Genomic DNA, 14,781 nt, shown 5'->3' on the forward strand with positions numbered 1-14,781 from the left:
TTAGTCAACTGTGCAGGAAAAATCTCATGTAGATGTGCCCAGACAAGTGTAAAGTGCTACACCTAGGGAAGAATAACCACAAGGATGAATACAGATAGGATGATAACTTGTTGGGCCATAGTGTTGCTGAGAAGGGTCAGAGTTTTGGTGGATCATACACTAGTCCTAAATCAGCAAGGTGATGGAGCCACACACACATACACACAAAAAATAAATAATCTGGGCTGCATCAACAGAATTATTAGGTGAAAGACATGGGAGGTGATAGTAGCACTTGTTGCTGATCAGGTCTCGTTTAGAGTATTCTGGGTTCTACATTATAAGAAGGATGTGGAGAAGCTGGAGAGGGTCCCAAGCCAGCCAGAAATATAAGAGAGTTGGAAGGCAAATCATATAAGTAAATGTTGAGAGTGATAGGTATGTTTAGTGTGGTGAAAGAGGGATTGGAGGTGAGGAAGAAGGGGGCATGATAGTAGTTTTACAAATATCAGAAAGGCTCAAGCTTCAGTTTTTGTTTCCTTGTTCACTAGTTGTGCTACACCCTGTCAGGATTTCTCTTTTAGTAATGCCTCTAGTGATAAATTACACATGGATCATCCTATCATTGCGCAATAGGATTGCATTAACAAATAAAAGCACTGCATGTGAAAGTGCATGCTTTTGATTTTCCTTTTTAAAAATGGTTATTGTAGAGTTAGGTATTAGAGTTAATGCCATTATTTTTTTAAGTATTACTGTGCAAGAATTAACTTGTTCCTCTTATTGCAAGTCATCCTTTTTCCCCTCTTGATTTTGATATTCTAGGTGAACCTAGAATATCAAAAGAGGATGATATTTTTCTAGATGCACCAAATTAAGGAAGGGGGGAGGGTTGGGGGGGTTGTTAGTTTTTTTTTCAGGGTTTGGGGTTTTTTTTTTGCTCAGGAGCAATCCCATAGGTGAAAAAGAATCCCATGGGTGTAAAAAGCTACTGAAGGGGAAAAAAAACCTAAAAGGATCCTCTAGGAGAATATCCTCTAAATACTGTCTCTGACAGAAAGGAGAGGTAAATGGATGAAGCTGCCTTTAGGATCCAGCTTGCAGGAGATGACAGCTTTCTGGTCTCTCTCTTTGGCCATTGCTCCCTTTACTTTCTTGGCAGCTCCACTCCAACAAAATTAAAAACATAACAATTAACTTGCAAATGTCTTGCTTCTCTTTCCTGATGCAAATGATCTACTTACTATTCTTGATAAGGGAACTATGAGTGAAATGCAGGTGATTGTGTGCAATGAGCTACTTATTATTTTAATATTGTGAAGCAGTGATAACATTAAAAGTTCATGTTACCTTCATATGTTACTATTTTTGACTGGTGCTTGCAAAAAAAATCTCTGGTCCGAGCATGGTGGTGCCTTAAGCTTGAGGTACCTGGCCTGGCTGAGGGGAATGAGTTGAAGCTTGGGTGCTGCTGATGCTGGAGTTAGTAATTCATTTGGCTACTCTATGCTGCTAATACAAACTCTGTGTTGTTAATCCAGCTGGTAATTTAGTGTGATTCAAACTGTGCTAACTCAGGTGTAGGTAATTCAAACTAACATTGCAGTGAAGACAAAGACCTTTATCCCAGAGTAAGCAGAGAAGAAGGAGAAGGTGTTAGTTAAGAAGCAACATTCCTAGATTGCTCTTGACTCCCTCCCCAGACCCCAATCAGCATCCTTGGCCCTGAATTGTTTTTTCTTTGTTTTTGAGGATGTGTGTGTGGTATATAGAACTAGGAGATGCTTTTTGCTGTTTTAAGTTGTTCTTTTCTCCCATATAACTTCCTCCTAGTGGATTTGCTTTTGCCTGTGTGACCTTGGTCAAAGACAACGCTAGTTTCAATTGCTGCATACACATTACTAATAGTCCATGTACTTGGAAGTGTCCCTCTGAGATGTGAAGAAATAATCATAAAAATGTTACATTTTATGATTCGTGAAACTTTCAGTTGACATTGTGATGTAACAAACAGGAGTGCATGAAAAGCTTGTATAAGGCACTCCATTAATTGGTCTGGTTCTGGGAAATCTGTTTGGAAAGTGGCCTGTTAGTACTCGCTCTCTTCCTTCCCAATGCCACTCAGTTTTTTGCCTTTAATGAAGTTTAATCAATGAAAGAAATAACCAAAGTTCTAGGCCATCATCCCTGTAGTGCTTTGCACACAAAATTATTTTTTGACACAAAGCAGTTCCGGAATCCATTTCTTTTTCTCCTTTGATGAACAGAGGAACTAGACCTATTTTTTCCATACCTAATTTCAATTTTGCTTAAATGAAATTGTAAGTGATTCTTCTTGGGATGTAAAACTTGCTAGACTAACTCTCAGTCGTGTATTCAGCACTACAAATGGAGCTGTTCTGCATTTTAATACTTTGAAGAAAATTGACTCCTGTGATCTCCATAGTAACAAGTAATATTACACTTTTTCTGGCTTCTGTTTTGCTGATATGTTAAATATATTTTCATGGCATATAAATCATGACTGTGAAAAGAGATTAATTTCCATGACAATAGTGCCTAATGAATTACAATATTATGAGGCCAATATTAGTGATATTTGGCTGCTGTTGCTAATAAAAGGTCAAATGATCTTGTTGCTAATACTTCATTGTCAACTGTGGCGGGGAAAAATCCTTCAAAATAAAAAAGCTGCAACAATTAAAGGTTTTATACCTATAGCAAAATGGCAGCTTCTCACTTGCTGCTGCATGAGATTCTCACAACCAAAAGCTATTTTTTAATCATTATTTTCACTACCCTTTTTCAATGATAGTCATCTGAGGTGACACTTAAAACAATGGTAGGTGAAAATATTAGATTAAAGTGTAATTTTGTAATGAATTGTGGCCCTTTAAGCAGGAGTCAAAGACAGGCAGAGGCAATGAAAATACTTTTAATCTCACTGTATGGGTAAATGAAAAACTGGAATGACTATCTTCCTTTTCTCTGTAGAATGTTATGCCATTTGCAAAGGAACAGAGGTTAGGTGAACAACTTGCTGAAGCAGAATACTGCCAGTGCTTCAGAGATGGACAAAGGTAAGCTTTGTCTTAAGTTGCCTAATTTTCCAAGATGCTAAGCTTCATTAAGAACTGTAGATGAAAATCAGTGTTCAGTGACAACTCCAGTCTAAATACATTGCATCAGTTCTTGGTGGTGTTACATCATAATATGAATATGGAATCCCATTCCAAGACACATTTTCATAAGGACGTCATTCCATACCTTTGCTATTAAGGCAGCAACACTAAAGGAAAGAATTTGAGTCTTAAGGTGGTTTTGCTGGTTTATGGCATAGCTTGTGAATAGAACTTATTCTTCTGACATACTTGTTTTTGAAAACCTGAGAACTAGCCAAGGAAATGAAAGTATAGTACTTCTCACACTACGGTAGATTTCTTCATGTAAAATTTGGAAGGATTTAGTAAGAGCTGTGTTCTTTTAACAATGCAAGTGGTATATGAAGCCTTGAATTTTCTTCTCTAGCTTTCTAATTGATATTGTTTGAGCATTTTTTTTCATATTCTGTTCAGAAGAGCCAGCTGCCAAAAGAAAGTGCTAAAGTTGGCCCTTGCTGGTCCTATACTCTTGGAGTACTGGTACCTCCTGATCCAGTTTCAGGGACACTTTAAGGACTGATGTAGACTGGTGGGGAGCCAGGAAAGAACCTAGGCATTGACTTGTCCCTCTTCCCATATACACATTGGTTGGCTTGAATAAACACAGTCCAGTGGAGCCCCAAGCAAATGCTCTGGTTGCCTGGCCCTCAAACAGACCCTGAAAACAAACATCTAGTGACAGCCTAAAACCAATGGAAGCATCACAGGAGGAAGTAATAGGCCTGGGTTTGCGCTGATACATTCAGTCCAGAACAAACAGACATTTCTGGGGATATGCAGAGTATGTGTCAGGATATGACATCCCTTAGTGGATCACATGGCACCACCAGTAGCATGAGTGAAAATTTAGGCTTGCAGCAATCATGAGGAATTACCAGATTCAGGAGGAGACATGTTCCCAGTACCAGCCAAGAACCATTTTTCTGCACCCCATTCTAAGCCTGTCTCTGTCTCTAGGCAAACTGGAGGAATTAAACAGAGGGAATTTCATAGATTTCATAGATTTCATAGACATTAGGGCTGGAAGGGACCTCGGAAGATCATCGAGTCCAGCCCCCCGCCCAAAGGGCAGGAAGTCAGCTGGGGTCATAGGATCCCAGCAAGATAAGCATCCAGTTTCATCTTGAAGGTGTTCAATGAAGGCGCTTGAACAACCTCCGGTGGCAGGCTGTTCCAGACCTTGGGGGCTCGGACAGTAAAGAAATTCTTCCTTATGTCCAGCCTGAAACGATCTTGTAGTAGTTTGTGACCATTCAACCTCGTCATCCCTTGGGGCGCTTTGGTGAACAAACGTTCCCCCAGATACTGGTGGTCACCCCTGATAAACTTGTAGGTGGCCATCAGATCACCCCTGAGCCTGCGCTTTTCCAGGCTAAAGAGCCCCAGGGCTCTCAGCCTGTCATCGTAGGGTCTGCTTCCCTGACCTCTGATCATGCGCGTGGCTCTTCTCTGGACTCTCTCAAGCTTCTCCACATCCTTTTTGAATTCTGGAGCCCAAAACTGGACGCAGTACTCCAGCTGCGGCCTCACTAAGGCCGAGTACAGGGGGAGAATGACGTCCCGGGATTTGCGTGAGAAGCATCTATGGATGCAAGCCAGCGTTTTGGTCGCTTTACTAGCCACAGCATCGCATTGCAGGCTCATGTTCATCTTGTGGTCAATGATGACCCCCAAGTCTCTTTCTTGCATAGTGCTAGCCAACATAGCACTGCCGAGCCTATAAGGATGCTGCGGGTTTTTTTCCCCAAGGTGGAGAACCTTGCATTTATCGGCATTGAACACCATCAGATTCTCATCCGCCCACTTGCTGAGCATGTCCAGGTCAGCCTGGATCATCCGCCTGTCTTCTGGTGTGGATGCTTTGCCCCAAAGTTTGGTGTCATCGGCGAACTTGGCCAGTCCGCTTCTGACTCCAGTGTCCACATCATTAATGAAGATGTTGAACAGTATGGGTCCAACGACAGAGTCCTGGCGGACCCCACTGGTCACAGGACACCACGATGAGTGACTTCCATCAATTACTACCCTCTGGGTCCGACCCCGGAGCCAATTTTCCAGCCAGTGGATCGTGGAGGACCCAAGGCGACAATTGGCCAGTTTCTCCAAGAGACGATCATGGGACACCAGAACGAAGGCTTTTTTGAAGTAAAGATATATGACATCAATCTCTTCTCCCTTGTCCAGGTGATAGGTCACCTGGTCATAGAAGGAAATGAGATTGGTCAAGCAAGACCTACCCTCAACAAACCCGTGCTGGCTATCCCTTAAGATGTTGGCGTCAGCCAGTCCATTAAGGATGGCCTCCTTAATAAACTTTTCTAAGATCTTCCCCGGGATAGAAGTCAGGCTGATGGGCCTATAGTTAGCCGGATCCACTTTCCTCCCTTTCTTGAAGATAGGCACCACATTGGCCTTCTTCCAGTCTTCGGGCACTACACCAGAGTGCCAAGAGTTTTCAAAGATCCGCGCTAGAGGCTGGGCTATGATGCTCGCCAGCTCCTTGAGTACCCTGAGGCAAAGATTGTCAGGGCCGGCTGACTTGAAGGTATCCAGCTTCTCAAGATGTTCCTTCACGAAATCAGCATTAATGGAGGGCAGGGGATCACCCTCACCCGGACTTCCCGGCCCTGTAGCAGGCATGGGCGTCCCATGAGGCTGATGAAAGACCGATGCAAAGTACCTATTTAATAGGTTGGCTTTTTCCTGGGCGTCAGTTGTCAGTTGCCCCATCTGGTTCAGCAGGGGTCCAACGTTGCCCCTGCTTTTCCTCCGGCTCCCCACATATCTGAAAAAGGACTTTTTATTGTCCTTGATGCTCAAAGCTAGCTGGAGTTCAGTTGCAGCCTTGGCTTTCCTGGTCTGCTCCCTACAGGACCGGACCAGTGCAGAATAATCCTCCTTGGAGGTGACTCCCATCCTCCATCCTTTGTAGGCCTTTCTTTTTAGCCTCAGGAGGTCTGCTAGGTCCCTGGAGAGCCAGGGGGGCTGCTGTGCCCTCTTGCTGCCTTTCCTCCGAGATGGAATAGACTTAGTTTGGGCATTGAGGATCGTTCCCTTGAGGAGCAACCACTCTTCTTGAACTCCCCTCTCCCTGTGGTCACGGTCCCTTAGGGCCTCACTGACAAGCCTCCTGAGCTTGTCAAAGTCGGCTTTCCTGAAGTCAAGGACTTCCGTGTTGCTGACTGACTTGCCAGCTTTTCGGCGGATGGTGAAGGTGATCAGCTTGTGGTCGCTGTCACCCAGCTTCCCATCGATCACTAGGTCACCAACTAGGTCATCCCCAGTAGCCAGCACCATGTTGAGCAGCGCTTTGCCTCTCGTTGGCCCATAGACTTCTTGAGTCAGGTAGAGGTCATCCACGCACGAGAGGAAGTTCTGCGACCGCTCAGATTTTGCTGAGCGATCCTCCCACAAGATGTCTGGGTAATTGAAGTCACCCATGACAACCATGGTCCTGGAGCAAGCTGCCTCAGCCAGTTCCTGGGCAAACTCCTGGTCTAGCTCAGGACTTTGGGTGGGAGGTCTGTAATAGACTCCCACCATTGTGTCCCCTGTGCCGTGTTCCCCACGGATTTTAACCCAGAGGGTCTCCAGCCATCCACCCTGGTCGCCAATATCGGCTTGCAGGGACATGTAGCTTTCCTTAACATAGAGAGCTACACCCCCGCCCCTTTTCTCTACACGATCCCTCCTGTACAGGGTATAGCCATCTATACCCGTGGTCCAGTCATGGGTGGAGTCCCACCAGGTCTCCGTGATTCCTATGACATCGTAATTGTTTGCACTGAGCAGGAGGATGAGCTCCTCCTGCTTATTCCCCAAGCTCCTGGCATTAGTGTACAGGCAGGCAAGTGCCCCCTGGGGGGCTCCTTCCTTGCCCACAGATTTTACCAGGGCTGGGGCTGGGGTGGTCTCCCTTGAGTGCCATGATCCGCTGGCTTTGCAAGGATTGCTCAGCGGGCCAGCAGTGGTGGTAGTCCCCCCGTCCCCCAGCGGGCTTAGTTTCAAGGCCGGTGGAGCAGGTCAGCCAGTCTGGCTGAGAAGAGCCTCCTCCCTAGGGGAGAGAGGTGGAGACCATCTCTTCCCAGCAGCTCGCTGCCTCTCTCGCCAAAGAGCGGGCTGTGGTCATGAAAGCCAAAGCCTTCCTGACGACACCAGCGCCGCAGTCTTTGGTTGACCACATAGATCCTCCTGTGCCTTCTCAGCCCATAGCCTGAGACTGGAAGGATCGACGAGAACACCACCTGTGGTGTAGGGAGGAAACAACATCATTCTGTTCATCTAATAAAGCAAAACAAAGGTAAAGTGGAGATGAAGGAAAGTACCTGAAAGATGGATGGAGTTCAGAGTGAATGGTGATATCTTTTATGTATGTAGATTGGCTAAGAGAAGGGAACTGGTCCGAAAACAGGAATAGAGCAACCAAGAGATGGAATGACCATGTAAACAAATGTTAAGAAGTGGGTAGACTGTAAATGGCGCAAGGAAGGGATAGTGTACATGAGAGAGGTGTCTCAGTTTATCATTTTTATTTTCCTGAAACGGCCACTTTATTTTTCCTACACAGAATTGCAGTCTCTCCCCTAAGCCAAGTGGTGGTGCTCAAGGTTTTATGTTAGTGAAAATCATAAGTATAAAAAAAATTAGTTTAAGAACTCTTGCGGTGTTGCATCTTGCTGATTCAATCAAAGGAGACAAAGGTTAGTGGTTACTTCTGGTTATATTTTATGTTGAATTTCTAGGGGAATGTAGCTTGGGATCATCAAATGCCATGTTGGAATCGATGTGGTATTTGTGTTACTGACAGTACTTACTGCAACTGGGCAACACAATGTTTCTTGTAGGCATAGGCGGAGAGAGAAAATATTATTTGTGGGGGCTGAGTAAAACTTAAACTTAAAAGGTACTTCTACTGTGCTGCTACACAAACACCACCCAGCAGGTAAGTGTGTGGGGGTAAGGGGCATGCGGGGGCAGATTGAGACCCCTGTGTTGAGGGAGTGGGGCAGAGACAAGGGCAGGGGCTGGGGTGAATGGGGCCCTGGGGCAGATCATGGGATGGTCGGAGTTGTGGGCAGCTCATTCAGGGGTGCAGGGTGGCTCCTGCCACTGCGCACGACCCATGGGAGGCTTGGGGGCGGCATGTGCCCCCCAGATTTGTGCATAGATTCATAGATGCTAGGGTCGGAAGGGACCTCAATAGATCATCGAGTCCAACCCCCTGCATAGGCAGGAAAGAGTGCTGGGTTTAGATGACCCCAGCTAGATGCCTATCTAACCTCCTCTTGAAGACCCCCAGGGTAGGGGAGAGCACCACCTCCCTTGGGAGCCCGTTCCAGACCTTGGCCACTCGAACTGTGAAGAAGTTCTTCCTAATGTCTAGTCTAAATCTGCTCTGTGCTAGCTTATGACCATTATTTCTTGTAGCCCCCAGGGGCACCTTGGTGAGTAAAACCTCACCAATTCCCTCCTGTGCCCCCATGATAAACTTATAGGCAGCCACAAGGTCGCCTCTCAACCTTCTCTTGCGGAGGCTGAAGAGATCCAGGTGCCCCAGTCTCTCCTCATAGGGCTTGGCCTGCAAGCCCTTAACCATATGAGTGGTCCTTCTCTGGACCCTCTCCAGGTTATCCACAGCCCTCTTGAAGTGTGGCACCCAAAACTGCACACAGTACTCCAACTGCGGTCTGACCAGCACCCAATAGAGGGGAAGTATCACCTCCTTGGATCTGTTCGTCATACATCTGCTGATGCACGATAAAGTGCCATTAGCTTTCCTGATGGCTTCGTCACGCTGCTGACTCATGTTCATCTTAGAGTCCACTAGGACTCCAAGATCCCTTTCTGCTTCCGTGCCACCAAGCAGGTCACTTCCTAGGCAGTAGGTATGCTGGACATTTTTCCTCCCTAGGTGCAGCACTTTGCATTTCTCCTTGTTGAATTGCATTCTGTTGTTTTCTGCCCATATGTCCAACCTGTCCAGGTCTGCTTGTAGGGGTAGTAGAGGGCTGCTGCTGTGGGCTGGGGCTCTGTGAGCCACTTCCATTACCCTGGGAGCCACAGGCTGTCTGTGCCACCTCCCCTGCCTGCCCGGCTATGGGAGGCACATGGTGTCACTGCATCCTATGACTGCCAAGTGGTGGGAGGCACATGGCGTCACGTAGCTCCTGAGACAATGGCAGTGGGGCACAGCGCCCAGCATGCAGCAGCAGCCTGCCTCCACTCTACCCCACAAACAAATCCAGGGGGCATGTGCCCCCCATGCCTTCCCTGGGGTGCACACAGTGGCAGGAGTCTCCCCGAATCCCTGGATGAGCCGCCAATGGCTCCAACCCTCCTATGACCTGCCCCAAGGCCCCATTCACCTATGCCCCTGCATCTGCCTCTGCCCCACTCCCTCCCTCACTGTGGGGGCCTTAAGCTGCCTCCCCAACCCTTTTCCCTCCCCTAAACTCCTTTCCCTTCACAGACTTACCTGCTGGGCACTGCTCCACATGTGGCCGGGCTGTGTTCCTGGCTGCCTGCAGCAGGCTGCAGCTGTGTGTCTGTGCGCACCCCTCCTGTCCTGCTGCAGCTGCCCGGAGCCTGGGCCCAGAGCCTGTGCTGCCACCGCTGCCCCACATTTGCGGGGGCTAAGCCCCGTTAGCCATGGCCTTCCACCGCCTATGCTCTTAGGATGTCAGGAAGGATTTTAAAATAGGACTCCAAGGGTTAAAATAGAGACATTGTTTTACAAGCAAAGCCTCATATCTCTGGAAACTTAGCTGCAGAGTGAACCATCACATTATTGTAAAGCTGAATAGCTTTAAATATAAAATGCTGATTTTTCCAAAGCTTGTAACAGTAGCCGTTTGTTTTATGAACTACCAAATCAGTGTGCTACAGGCTGTCACTGAACATTTGTTCCACTTGTTGCTGAATGAAGGATTGAACAATCGGTATGTAAGGTATCTATACAATTGAGTAAAGATAGAAACAGCTAGAAAACAAAAGATTAGGGTTACAAGCAACTTGTGCTGTGGTGATGCCTGTTTAGGGAATGTAGAAGAAAAGGAAGACAGAAAAGCTGAAAATCAATGAATTGCCAGGGTTATTACAGAAGACTTCATAATTCTAAATAGTTGACAACACAGCACAGATTGCTTATGAAGGTGGAAAAAAATGCCAAGTATGAGGCATGTGCCAGCTATGGGAAATGAGTCTGATTGTGTCAGTCTAGTTTCCATTGGAAAAATGTTTGCATTACAAGATCAATTGCTATAACTTATTGGCAGCCATAGTGAGAGGGTCTTAGTATGATTTATATGGCTATATAAACCAAACTGTTCTACAGTTAGTCGCTAGAACTAGTGACAAACTCCTCAGTAGTTCTTCTAGGTAAGTCTGAGCTACACTAGCGGGAGGGTATAGAGCAGCTTGTACTGCTGTTCCCTCTGTTCTACCTGGGCATGTCTACTTGTGCATTCACATGCTTTAATTAACATACATTAAGCTCCTATAGATGTGCAGTGAGACCGCTCTGACGTGCTGTAAATCCAGAACATCAGAGCAGACTCAATTAATTGAGTCTGCTGGAGCATGGAAATTAATGTCCTCCGGCAGCCTCCAGCATCACGTTTATCAGCTTCCTCACACTGAAAAATGGTGGTGGGGAGCTTTGAACTAAAGCTCGTTTGAACTTTAGTTCAAAGTGCCCTGCCACCATTTTTCATTTTGAGGACACTGATACACGTGATGCTAAGATGCTTTCAATTTGTGTGGCTCACTAATTAAAGCCCCCCTCTCCCCTCCCCACCTCCCAGAGCACATCTATAAACACCCTCCATTCTGAGGTACTAGGAAAATTCACATTAGCTTGTCTTAATGCACATTAACTAAATAGCACAGGTTTTTTAGGGAGCTTTTACACATGCTTAGGAGGGTGAGGGGGATGCCTTAATTAGAGCAGTTCTGGGAGCTGCTCTAATTAAAGTGCTGCAGCATCTCATGTATCAGCATCCCTGTGCTTCAAAATGGCAGTGGGGGCACTTTAACTAAAGCTCATTCAAAAAGCTTTACTTAAAGTGCCCTATGTGCCATTTTGAAACACATGGGTGCTGATACATGAGACATGGAGGCTGGCTGGAATGCAGTAATTACCATACTCCAGCAGAATCAATTAATCCAGTCTGTTCCAATTATTGTAATTACAGTGCATTGGAGCAGCCTTGCAGTATGTCTACAGGCACCCTCTGTGATGCTTTAATGTGCATTAGGATAGGCTAATTTAGACAGCACTGGAGGCTGAGGTTTTCGGTCTACCAAACTTGCATAGCACTGACTGTGGCAGTATAAATTGATTCTGCCACAAGGTGCTGCTGCTTTCTTCACCTAACTGAATTCTGTAGCTGTTGGGGCACACCTAGTTTCAGTTGGTAGATGGTGTTTTCCCTTCCAAAACAACTGATCAAGTCAAAACAATACTCAAATGAAGATCAAGAACTTTTTTTACTAGAAAGACAATGTATTTTTTAAGTGGTTAAGGCTTAGAATGATCTAACCCAGGTGAAAAAGCAATGTGTAAGTTAAACATTAGTACATACATGAATCCATGCTTGAGAGAATGAGGTTTAGCACAAAAAAAAGAGCTAAAAAAAACCCAACAGTTGTTAAGTAGCTGCCTACATAGGGCTAATACATCCCTTGTATAGCTCCAATGACTTCATGAACTGCTCCAAACATTAACATACAACTACTGCTTTTGGTCTCTCACCATGGAAGGTAGCAGTTTAAACTGCTCTTGCATCCCTTCACTGGTGTGTGCCTTAGACCATTACACATTAGCTAATTCTGAATTTGCTGCAGAGACTTTGGATCCAGAATGTCTCTGGTACAGCACAGAACCATTATAATCACATTCAGTATTATAATCCAGTCATTTGAAATGCCCTATGTGAGGTTTTTCTTTTTAACTGTTTCAAAACATATGGTCACCCTCAATAAAGATTTTGTATCTTTGTTTACCCCTTATTATTATTAAACCCAGACTGAACTTTATAAAGCTTTAGCTACTCAATAATTTATACCCAAGTTGGTTAGTTTAAAGCTAGGCAGACAGAGGGGTGATTGAAGCTTATGCAAAAATATCTGAAGCTAGTTTGGAGCCAATTGTAGTATAGCTGCAGCTTCACAGAGTTCAGCACAGGCTGAAAAAACCTGCCTGAGAACCTGGGTAAATACTCAACATTAAAAGCAACCACCCACATCAAATTTTAAGAAGAGATTTGAGGTGGGTGACTGAACAGTGGTGGTAGTCTGTCAGGCAGTCAGGAAGCAGGGCTGTGTGAAGCTTCAGGTGGTGACTCGATTCAGAGGAGATTTGGTCCGATTTGGTGGCCAAATCCCTGAATCCAAATCAAATCAGGGGACCAATTAAAAGGTCCAAATCAATTAAAAGTTCTCCAAGTCTTTGGAAAAAATTTGGAGAGATTTGATGATTCAGACAGTCCCCACCTGCTGCAGCAGGGAGCTGCAGCCAACTCCGAGCTGGTAAGTACTAGGGGTGGGGAAGGGGGGGCTGGGGGAGGGGACCATGGGGGTACCTCTGCCAGCCCCAATCCCCTGCCTACTCTCCCAGCCCTCCCTGACCCCCACTTGCTCCCCCAGCCCCACCACGGGTACCCTGCCCACCCCAGCTCCCAGCATTTTAAAAAAAAGTCCCCACTCATTGCATGCTGCCAGGCAGGGGGGGCAATCCCTGCTGTACTCCACTGCCCCATGCTGCATGGGGGGCTCTGCACGAGTCCCCTGGCCTCCTGCTCGCTCCCCCAGCCCCTCTGGCCCTTTAAGAAAAAAAAAAAAACCCCAAGAAAAACTCTGGGACTCACCGCTTCTGCAGCAGCTGTGGGGCTTCAGGGGGCTTGTGCAGAGCCCCCCACATGGTGCAGGGCAGTGGGGATTGCCCCCCCCCACTGGCAGGAACATTGAGTCTGGGTTTTTTTTTTCCTTAAAGGGCCAGAGCCATGGCAGGTGGGGCAGCCATGGTGGGGAGCTGGGGAAGCAGGGAGGTTCAGGGGGCTCATGGCAGAGCCCCCCATGCAGTGGGGGGCAGTGGAGATTGCCCCCCGCCCAGCAGCACCCGGTGAGTTGGGGCTTTTTTTTAAACAAGTGTAGGGAGCTGGGGCAGGCAGAGCAGCCATTGCTGGGCTGGGAGGGATGGGGCCTGTGTGATTCAGAGATTTGGCAGCAGCCAAATCTGTGAATCAGATTCGGCCGAATCAATTCAGGACAGTGATTTGAATCACCGAATTGATTCCCTGTCCCTCCAGTTGGCTATATCTGAATCCAAAGCGAATACTAGCCGCTTCGCACAGGCCTACCACCAAGTATTATTCCAATCTTTACCAAAGAAAAAAAGCCTGCTAAATGAAGAATGGGGTAAGGATTTAGATGAGCTTGCCTAAGGATTCAGAGAAGTTATGGTTGAAACTCTTCCATTGTCTACCCACACCCCACCAGATATTAAGGCCCATTTTTGAGCCTGCCACCTTTCTTGCCTACATATAACAGTGGTACTGTATTTGCTTGTATCTCCTAAGATTTTCATACTGAAAGATGCAATCAGAACTAGAATGGCTGTTTTCTTAACCATAAAACTAAGTATTTATTGTACCCACTGTACATATACAAATGTTATGATCTAATTAAGTATGTTTTCCTTATTTAGTAATCATGGAAAAACTTTTTCCCCACCCCTACACATTTTTTAAAAGCATATAAACTCAAATTATTTGAATTTTTTTGAATGTGTGTCCCATTCCTCCACTGTCTTCCCCCTCCCTCCCCCACTCACCAACATTCAAATTCTTTGTTGCAGAATTCTGGTTTCTGTTCTGATTGTCAGGCATCTCCCTAATCAGATTAAGAAGGTTTGCTTGTATTTCAACTAATAACTGGTCTGACAGCACATCCTGTGTGGCAAAAATATTAATGAAAATTACTTGTACAATGCTGAGCAGGATCTAAAAGAGTTAGGAACAGGATCTCTTGTTTATCAACCTTTTTAATAAAGGAGTCTTTTTATTAAATGGATTTTAACTAATGGTGGGCCATGTTATGACAGAATGTGCTGCTGGAGAATACCAATAATAATGCAGAGCCAAAGGTGCGAAAGAGCCAGATGCAAACTAAATGATTTTCTCCTTGTTCTACCAACCACTCATGTCTAAACAGCATTCTAGAAAAAGTGTATGTAAAAGTCACTACTGAATATTCAAGTTAACTCACAGTTCCCCAGCATCCCAGGATGCTTTGCACCTCCCCCTTCCTGGCCCCTCCCCAGTCTTCGTAGGGTGGGTGGGCTAGCCTTGGCCCAAGCTGTCTGCTCCAGCACAACAAGGAGGCATGGTTTAGAGGCCCCCGCCCCACCAACTTCTGGCCAGGGCCACTGCAGGTATGTGGCTGCATTTCCAGAATCAAATGTGAATGTTTGTTCACTTGCTTATCGGTTCAATCTGCACAACTTAAACTAACCTACAAAGACTGAATTTATTCAGCCTCAGGTTTAGCCCAAAGGGTGAACTGGGTGTGTACTTAGCCCAAAAGGCTTCTTTTCTCCCTTGACTACCCATTTGCTAACCCAGAGCTGTCCAATTTTTGGGTG

The sequence above is a fragment of the Alligator mississippiensis genome, chromosome 6 (genome assembly GCF_030867095.1).
Source record: "Alligator mississippiensis isolate rAllMis1 chromosome 6, rAllMis1, whole genome shotgun sequence".
Lineage (NCBI taxonomy): Eukaryota > Metazoa > Chordata > Crocodylia > Alligatoridae > Alligator > Alligator mississippiensis.